A 9,051-nucleotide genomic window follows, 5' to 3' on the forward strand; every position below is an offset into this window, starting at 1 on the left:
GGGCCAGACTGCGTGATCCCACGTGTTCACTCAAACGAGCCTGCTTTCTTGTCTGCTACCCGAGCCCCCCTTCACGGTGGATTGTTCTATATCGTCAGTCTGGTCCATCATAGACCTGAGACCATCAGAGCTGGAAGAGGTGTCAGAGCAGCAGATCCGGGTCTCTCAGGCTAAGGTTGTATTTGAATCACCTTTCCCATTTTTGCAAGATCTATGTAACACCTGGGGGCTTACCCAGTGGCTCAGCAGCCAAGAATCCACCTACAATGAGGGTTCGACCCCTGGGTCGGGAAGATCCCCTGGAGGAGGAAATGGCAACCCACTCCAGTACTCTTGCCTGGAAAATTCCATGGATGGAGGAGCCTGGTGGGCTGCAATCCATGGGGTCGCTAACAGTCGGACACGACTGAGCAACTTCACCTTCACTTTTCACTTCCATGCATTGGAGAAGGAAATGGCAACCCACTCCAGTGTTCTTGCCTGGAGAATCCCAGGGACGGGGGAGCCTGGTGGGCTGCCGTCTATGGGGTCACACAGAGTCAGACACGACTAAAGCGACTTAGCAGAGAGCGACTGACCACACACACAGGCACATGTAATGCCTGATTAAATGTCTCTTTAAATAAGCACCTATTTTAAACTGAAATGATCATTTTGAAAAGGAAACTATCATTTATTACTGAAAGCATGGATTGAGTTGCTAGTTACACACACAGGTACGTTATTTCTCATATGCACTGAGATAAATGGGCAGCAATTGGAATTTTAGAAATGTCCATCAGGGTCCCAGCCTGAACGCCCGTGGGTGCAGAGCCACGGTGCTTGCGTGTGCTGTGCAGTCACGGGCCATGTCCGTGGCGTGTGTCTGTGGAGTATGTCCACAGGCTCGTTCACGGAGCCCACACCCATCCCTCTGTTTTGCAGTGAGGATGCCTGGGGTCCAGGAGGGCTGCCCAGAGCCCAGGCCTGACACCACTGAGGCAAATTCTGAGAAGAGGCCCAGGTCTCAGGGTTGAAGGGCGGTGAGGGATGGCATCAGGGATGTGGATTTCAGAATCACAGAGTCCCAGCCACCGCATTAGGAGCTGTCAGCTGAGCAGCCTGAGCCTCGAGCTGCAGCTCCCCTCGTGCCTGTCACAGAGGTCATGCCTGCAGCCCCGGGGCGCGTCTCACAGGCACCCTGAGAGCAGGTGGCCTGCAGCCATCCTCTCCTCCACTCTGCCCAGAGGAGCGGACCGCACTCCTACCCCAGGGCCTTCGCACAAGCTGCTCCTACCGCCTGAGCTGCCGAGTGAAGAGAGGAAGCCACGGCTTGTGGCCCCGCCTCGGTCCTGGCAGTTGGGGGTCCAGGGAGAGACCCCATCTGAGGCCATGATAGGGAGGTGCCATCCTATCCGGCCAGGCTGGTGGCAGTGCTGCTCTGAAGCGGGACCCGCACACAGCAGGCCCTCGGCCCACACTGAAGGCGAGCCGGCCCGTGCAGTCCACTCCCCAGGAACAGCACAGCCCAGGGTAGAGGCTGGGCTCTGGCAGCACCCAGCCTGGTGTCACTGCTGGCTGCACACAGGAGAGATTATCTTCCAAGATGCTGCCTCTGCTTGAGACTCAAACCCACAGATCCAAGCGAGCGACTGCCGCCCATTCCAAAGACAGCCCTTCTGGTTCCGGCCTCTGAGTGTAAGTGAGGCGTTCCCGGCGGGCCGGTTGTTAGGCCTTGGCGCTTTTACTGCTGAGGCTGAAATTCTATGCCTGGTCGGGGCCCAAGTGAGAGCCCTGTAGAGAGAGCAAGATAAGAAATTAAGAAGGGTCATAATTAACAGACGGGGTCATGATTAATAGGAAGACTGGGCTTCCCCAACGGCTCAGCGAGTAAGGAGTCCGCCTGAAACGCAGCAGACACAGGAGACCTGGGTTCGATCCCTGGGTTGGGAAGATCGCCTGGAGAAGGACATGGCAGCCCACTCCAGTGTTCTTGCCTGGAGAATCCCATGGACAGAGGAGCCTGGCGGGGTCACAGTCCTGGTGGGGTCATGGTCCCAGTCCCTGGGGTCACAGAGAGCCGAACATGACTGAGCACATAACTCATTATGCGTCAGGAAGAGGAGGAATTTAAGAAAATGAAGGAGGGGGTCTTCCCTGGTGGTCTAGTGATTGAGAATCCACTTGGCAACGCAGGGGACACGGGCTCGATCCCTCATCTGGGAAGATCCCACCTGCCGTGGAGCAGCTAAGCCCACGACCCACAGCCACCGAAGCCTGAGCTCCACAAGGGAAGCCACGGCACTGAGGGGCCTGGGCCCCCGACTAGAGAGAGGCCCAGCACAGCCAGGAACCAGAGGGACAGAAAGAGAGAGCGCGCGGGCAAACAGACAAGGGCCCACCGTGCAGTGCAGGAGCTGCATTAGACGTCCCGTGAGAACACGGCGTGAAGAAGTACGTGTGTGCGTGCAGCTGAACCACTCTGCTGCACACCAGACATTAGCACAACACTGCGAATCAACTAGATTCCAAGCTGAAGGAAAGAGAAGGCCCACAGCTGAGCTGTTCTAAGGACTGCACAACCGGAAGCTGAGACGGGAGGGGGTGGGCTTGCTGGGCGGTGACCTGATCAGGTGACTTCCTGGCGCGCCTCACCAGGGAGGGGCGAAGAGACAGGGTGGTTTTAGGGGCAGCGTCACCCTAAAGCCACACCGTCCCCCGCTGCCAGGGTTCCCTTCAGTTTCAGAAGCCCTTTCATGCGTCACCCCGGGGAGGGGCCGGGCAGGATGGCTGGCATCACTGAGAGCCTGGGAGCCCAGGCCCTGGAGAGACAGCAGGGGCTGGAGCCAGCTCCACCTCTCATTCCGCACCTGCCGGGGAGCGTGTCTGCTGGCCCCACAGCCTTGCCAGAGGCCTCTCCCCTCTGGTGGGCCGCTCTGTTTTCCACCCCGGCAGGGCCGGGGGCTCTCAGCGCTGCCTGGAGCCGGATCCCAGGGCTGGGTCTGTCGACAGACAAGGAAGAAAGGGCTGGAGGCGCTTGCTTGGGCTGCAGTCTTGGCGTTTCCACTTCCACCTGCGAGGCCTTGGCCACGTGACCGCCGCTTGGTCTCCGTCTTTATCTGTGAAAGGGGACTGTTATGGGATGAGCTGTGTCCCTGCCACCCTCCGAAAGCCCTGATGCTAAAGTCCTATCCCAGCTACCTCGGAATCTGGTTGTATCTGGTGATGGGTTCTTTAAGGAGGTAATTAAGTTAAAATGGGGTCACTAGGGTGGGCCCTAATCCGGCGTGTCTAGTCTCCTTACAAGAAGAGGGGATTAGGGCACAGACATGCACAGAGGCAGACATGGGAGGACAGGGAGAAGACGGCCGTCTACACGCCAAGGGGAGAGGCCTCAGGAGAGATGGCACCTCAGACCTCCAGCCTCCAGCACCAGGAGAAAACAAATTTCTGAGGTTTAATCACACCCCCCCCACCCCTGGCAGATTGTTACACTGTTACAGCAGCCCTAACAAACTCATACAGGAGCCTACAATAGGAGCCAGGCTGTACAAATGTTAAAAATTAAACAAGCTTTTTGCTACTTAGAACAATCTCTTGCAAGTAGGTGTTCAACACATGCCAGGGCTTGGTTCGATTTAAGACCTGCTCCCCCTGGGAGCTCAGCGGTAAAGAATCTGCCTGCGATGCAGGAGACACGAGTTCAACCCCAGGGCCGGAAGAACGGCAGCCCACTCCAGTGATCTTGCCTGGGAAATCCCGTGGACAAAGGAGCCCGACAGGCTGCAGTCCACGGGACACCACTTACGACTGAGCGACAGCGCTGACACTCTTCCGTCTGGCCGGCTGCGTCCGCCCCGTGAAGGTGGACATCGGACAGTCCAGGCAGCTGGCTCAGCGGGGTCCCCAGCGGCTTGCCTTGCTCATTTTCCAAACGGCTTTTATAGCTCGGGATGACATGGCGTGGCCTGAAACGCAGTGGTTCCAGCCGGCAGGGCCGCCTGACACATTCATCAGGCTGGACGCCTTCTGGCTGTATCACGAACCTTCCAGGCACATGACCCAATTCCGCAGCTGACCTCAAAGCCCTGGTTTATCTTGGCCGTTCAAACTGTCCCTTGACCTCACCAGAAAATCACCTGGCTTCTTGGCTCCATTACATGTAGACGCCAGGTGAACACCTGGGATGCCTGCGAACTGTTTGCCTTTTGCCTCTTCCTCTGATCTCAAAGCCGCGTATCCATCCTGCCACGGCCAGGGGAAGAATGGGGTCTCTGCAGTAGACGGCTTTTATTTGCAAGCTTGGGTGAGGGATAGTCTTAAAACTGAGTGGAGAGCTATTGATTAGAGACCAATTCTGCCAGCCGGGCTGCTGGCACAGGCTGGGAGTGCACCATGAATCGTAAGCATCGTTGCAGAGGCAGGGAAGGGAAGATATAAACAACATACAAACATTGATGCAAATGATTTTGATCTTGTTTTTCCTGGATCTGAAAAGTTAGACTGGACTCGCAGGTGCACTTGGTTTCATTTCAAGTTTTTCCTGGACTCTGTTATATGAAAGCAGGGATGGTGGGATCACGCGGAGGGCCGCTTCTTCCTCGAGGGGCTAGAAAACCGTGGCCGCCCTCAAACCCTCAGGAAAAAAAGTGGGAGCACAGGCCCTGGGTACCGGACGGAGCAGAGGCTCAGTCAATACTACTTGAATGTCCTTAAGTCTTAGTCTTCATTAGCCAGCATGGAGTCTTGATGAGCATTCTATCCTCTGCTAATAGACTAGAGCACAGGGCATAGCTGGAGAAGGGAATGGCAACCCACTCCAGTGTTCTTGCCTGGAGAATCCCGTGGACAGAGGAGCCTGGCGGGCTACAGTCGATGGGGTCTCAAGAGTCGGACGCGACTCTGTGACTAAGACCCACGCGCTGGAGAGCACGGCGATAGCACCCTGTGCTCGCAGCAGACGCTTTTGTCCATTCACGTGTTTGTTTGGCTGGGCCGGGGCTTGGCTGTGGGCGCAGGGTCTTCAGCCTTCCTTGTGACAAGCAGGATCTTTGACTGCTGCGTGTGGGATCTGTTTCCCTGACAGGGGATGGAACCCAGGCCCCTGTGTTGGGAGCATGGAGTCGTAGCCTCTGCACCACCTGGGAGGTCCCTGAAAGCAGACTTCGGATAGCTTCTGCAGGGCACAGACAGGGAGGCTCTGCTCGCGGAAGGTGACAGGACTTCAAGGAGCTCTCTTCACACTTTCAGATGCATACAAACCGCCTGGGGGGTCTTAACAGAAATGCAGGTTCAGAGTCAGTAGGGCTGAGGCCTGGGATTCTCTGCTTCTAACAAACGTCCAGGTGATTCAGTGGCCGCAGCCAGGACCACCCCGAGTGTCTCCCAAACTGGTTCAGCCGATTCAGGCCTTGAATAATTCAGGCCTGAGTTCTTCCTGACTCTCCTCCCAGCCAGCTGTGTGGTCTGAGGTATTCTCGGCGCCTCTCTCGGCTTTGGCTCTTCATCCGCATAGGACACAGGTCAACAAACGTATACGGATGGCTGACTGCCTGCCAGGCTGCCCTGGGTGGTTGCTGGAGAAACAGAGATGAATGAATCATGAGACTAGTCCAGGAGAGGCTTACAGAATGGGGAGCTTGAAGATCCAACGATAATATTTAAAGACCATCTGGATTCTAAAATTTCATGGCCTAATGGTAGAAAAGGCTTAAAAGATCTTCCCTTCCTAGAACACATCTTTCCAAACAGTATGACAGGCACCCACCACCAACCATTGTTCTCAGAATCAGAGAACATTTAATCTAGAAGTAATAACCCCTCAGTTTAGCCCAGACCCTTTCTTGCCATTTTACTGATGGGGGAAACTAGAGAAAGCGCTGGGTCCAGGGCGAATCGCTGGGTTCCAGGCTGTTTTGTCTGTTTTTCCACCACGTCGCATGTCGCTGGGGAGCTCAGCTCCGGTCAGGGCTCGGTCCCGCTCCCGCAGCAGAAGTCTCCACCGCTGGACTGCCGGGGGGTCCTCCAGTCACGCTTTCGAAGGTAGTGTCCTCCAATCGAAATAAAATAGGAACCACAAAATTTTATAAAGGTCATTTAAACATTTGTGCTGGCCACACTGAAAAGATGAAAAAGAAACAGGCGATGTTCCTTTTAATACTACATTTACCTAAAGGTCAAAAATATTATCATTTCAACACAGGATCGAGACAGTGAAATCAGTAATGAGAGACTTCACACTCTTTTATGCTGTCCTAAGGCTTGGAAACCCAGGGTAAGCACACCGACAGTACACCTCAGGTTGCACTGGTCGCATTTGCAGCATGCTTCCCACGTAGGGTGGTAAAGATCCACAGTGTATTTCCTCCTCCAGGGCATCTTCCCAACCCAGGGATCGAACCCAGGTCTCCCGCATTTCGGGCAGATGCTCTACCAGCTGAGCCACTAGGGAAGCCCTATATTATCTTAGCCTAACTCAGCTGCATGGAGAAGGCAATAGCACCCACTCCAGCACTCTCGCCTGGAAACTCCCATGGGCAGAGGAGCCTGGTGGGCTGCAGTCCATGGGGTTGCAAACAGTCGGACACAACTGAGCGACTTCACTTCCACTTTTCAGTTCCATGCATTGGAGAAGGAAATGGCAACCCACTCCAGTGTTCTTGCCTGGAGAATCCCAGGGACGGGGGAGCCTGGTGGGCTGCCCTCTATAGGGTCGCACAGAGTCAGACACGACTGAAGGGACTTGGCAGCAGCAGCAGCAGCAACCCAACTGCACAGAGACCAGTGTTTCAGTGGGCAGCAGCATCATTAGCTAACCCATGAACAGTGATCATTTTTTTATAGACACTGGACCAGAAAGTTAACCTTCCGACAGGAGGTGTAGCTCTCTGTGGCCGAGTTGAATAGCATTCCATTTTCGGGAGGGGCCTTAATCGGAGACTAATCTCACTGGACGTGTGACTTTATGAACACTCGGGGAGGCAGCCTCGGGTCCTGGTGATGGCAGGCTGGAAGGCAGAGCCCGAACGTCTGAGGCTCTGGGTGTGCAGTGCGTGCAGCGCACTGCCAGCCACCCAGCAAGCGCCCGAGAAACCGTAGCCACCTTCTCTCCTTTCTCCTCTTCCAGGTTTGCACCAAGCTGGTCTGTTCCCAGAGAAGTGGCTCCATTCAAGTGAGATCCAATCAGAGCCCATCTCGGAGGTGGAAGTGTCATTTCCAGCCTGTCTGGTAGGTGCACCTCCCGGGGCGACGTTTGTTACATAAGCTGCAGCACGACACACCTAGCCGATGAATGTCGGCAGCACACCCATTCGGAGAGCCGCGCCGGCTTCCCCCGGGAGAATGCTGGTGTGGAATTGAGGCAGGCAGTTGCAAAACTTAATTCTGCCATCTGACAAGTAGGGCCAGTTCTCGGGTGTTCTACCCGAAGCGCTTTTCTATGGCAGCACAACCTCAAGAAAAACCCGTTTCAGGGGCACCACACCTAGGATTGTATGATGCAATCGGATATTAGCGTCTCGTTGCATCAGTGTTTCTGACGCCCGTGTCTTTCAAGCCGGCAAAAAGCTTTATAATGGAGAAATAGAAAAAAGAAAAAGACTCGCTGGCTGACATCTAAAGGTACTGTCTGCACGGCTCCTAATTGGCCACACAGGGTGTTGGGCGGATAACCACCCACCCACCCACCGCAGCCTGACAAGCATTGGCATGCCATTTCCTGGAGGGGTCTTGATGGCATATTCAGGCAAAATTCTTGTCTGGTTGGCTCTGCTTATGTTTTGTATCAAAATATCAAGGTTTAATCCCCTAAATCTTTTTAAAGTCACAACTATTAAGAAGAGGCTTTCAGAGGGTGCTTCTACAGCCTGTCTTGACCTTTCTGAAAATCTCTGAAATGCACCAGCTGATTTCTTATTTCCCAAGTTCTTTTACATAAACAGCCTTGGCTCCCTGGACACACAGACTTTTGAGTCTGATCAAATACTTTAGGTTTAGGCCTCTTGCCTTTTCTGCCTTCCTTTGTACATTTGTTGCCTCCTGAGTCCTGCTTCTTGCAATAATGGTTAAGAGATGGATTGACTGCAAAGAATCCTAGGACCCTGGCCATCTTCAGGAAGTTGCCTAAAAGAGGAATTTCCTTGTGCAGAATGCTTAAGGAAAGAGAAATCAGGTAAAAATCATTGTAGGAGGCTGAGTGATATTGAAATAAAAATGTGGAAAGGCGGACCAGCAGGAGGAAAGTAAGCCTTTTTCCTCCCGTTCTCAGAAGGAGGTAACAAGATCTTCCAGCAAAAGGCAACCCTCAATGTGGCAGCCAGGCCCTACACGAGCCAGCACTTGCTTGTCTCTTCAGCTCAAACCACGTTGTTCTTCTCTACCAACCCTGTAAGTGCTCCTGGTGGCTCAGATGGTAAGGAATCCCCCTGCAATGTAGGAGAGCTGAGTTTGATCCCTGGGTTGGAAAGATCCCCTGGAGAAGGGAATGGCAACCCAGTCCTTGAAGATTTCACGGACAGAGGAGCCATGTGGTTGCAAAGAGTTGGACTCCACTGAGTGGCTAACACACACCCAATCCCATGGGATACCCAGAAAGCATGTCTCTCAAGATCCCTAGACTTTTAAAAAATATTTATTTGTTGTGGCATGGGGGATCTAGTTCCCTGACCAAGGATCGAACCTGGGCCCTCTGCACTGGGAATGATGAGTCTTACCCATTGTCCCAGGGAAGTCCCAGGGCCCCTAGGCTTTTGTGTGAATTGTTCCCTCCATCCGCCCTGGAAGTCTTCCCACCCCTGTTCATCTGGTGAGTCTTACCCACCCTGTCAGTAACTCGGCTCAGATGATCTTTCTACAGGGATGCCTTCCCTGACCCAGAATAGGATGGACTCCCTTGCCAGGGCAGTCCTACATTAAGTATCACTTTGCGGTGCTTATGGAGGGGAGAAAAGAGCTTTCTTCCACCTGGTCCCTGGCTGGGTTTGAAAGTTTTGCTGACAAAGACAGATCAACAGGAAAAAAGCCTACAGACTTATTTTCACCTAAGTTTTAGGTGTCACGGGAGACTTCATAAGG

The 9,051-nt window shown here is 53.9% G+C and overlaps 1 long non-coding RNA gene across 1 annotated transcript; it reads right to left on the reverse strand.

Moving 5' to 3' along the window:
* Positions 1 to 652: 652 nt before the first annotated feature.
* On the reverse strand, positions 653 to 2,723 carry LOC138433089 (uncharacterized). The gene is made up of 2 exons (XR_011254141.1): positions 2,382 to 2,723; positions 653 to 1,773 (listed from the first exon to the last, which is right to left on the reverse strand). It is a non-coding gene; the product is annotated as an uncharacterized lncRNA (long non-coding RNA).
* Between the last annotated feature and the right edge of the window lie 6,328 nt (positions 2,724 to 9,051).

The sequence above is a fragment of the Ovis canadensis genome, chromosome 2 (genome assembly GCF_042477335.2).
Source record: "Ovis canadensis isolate MfBH-ARS-UI-01 breed Bighorn chromosome 2, ARS-UI_OviCan_v2, whole genome shotgun sequence".
In the NCBI taxonomy this organism is placed as follows: domain Eukaryota; kingdom Metazoa; phylum Chordata; class Mammalia; order Artiodactyla; family Bovidae; genus Ovis; species Ovis canadensis.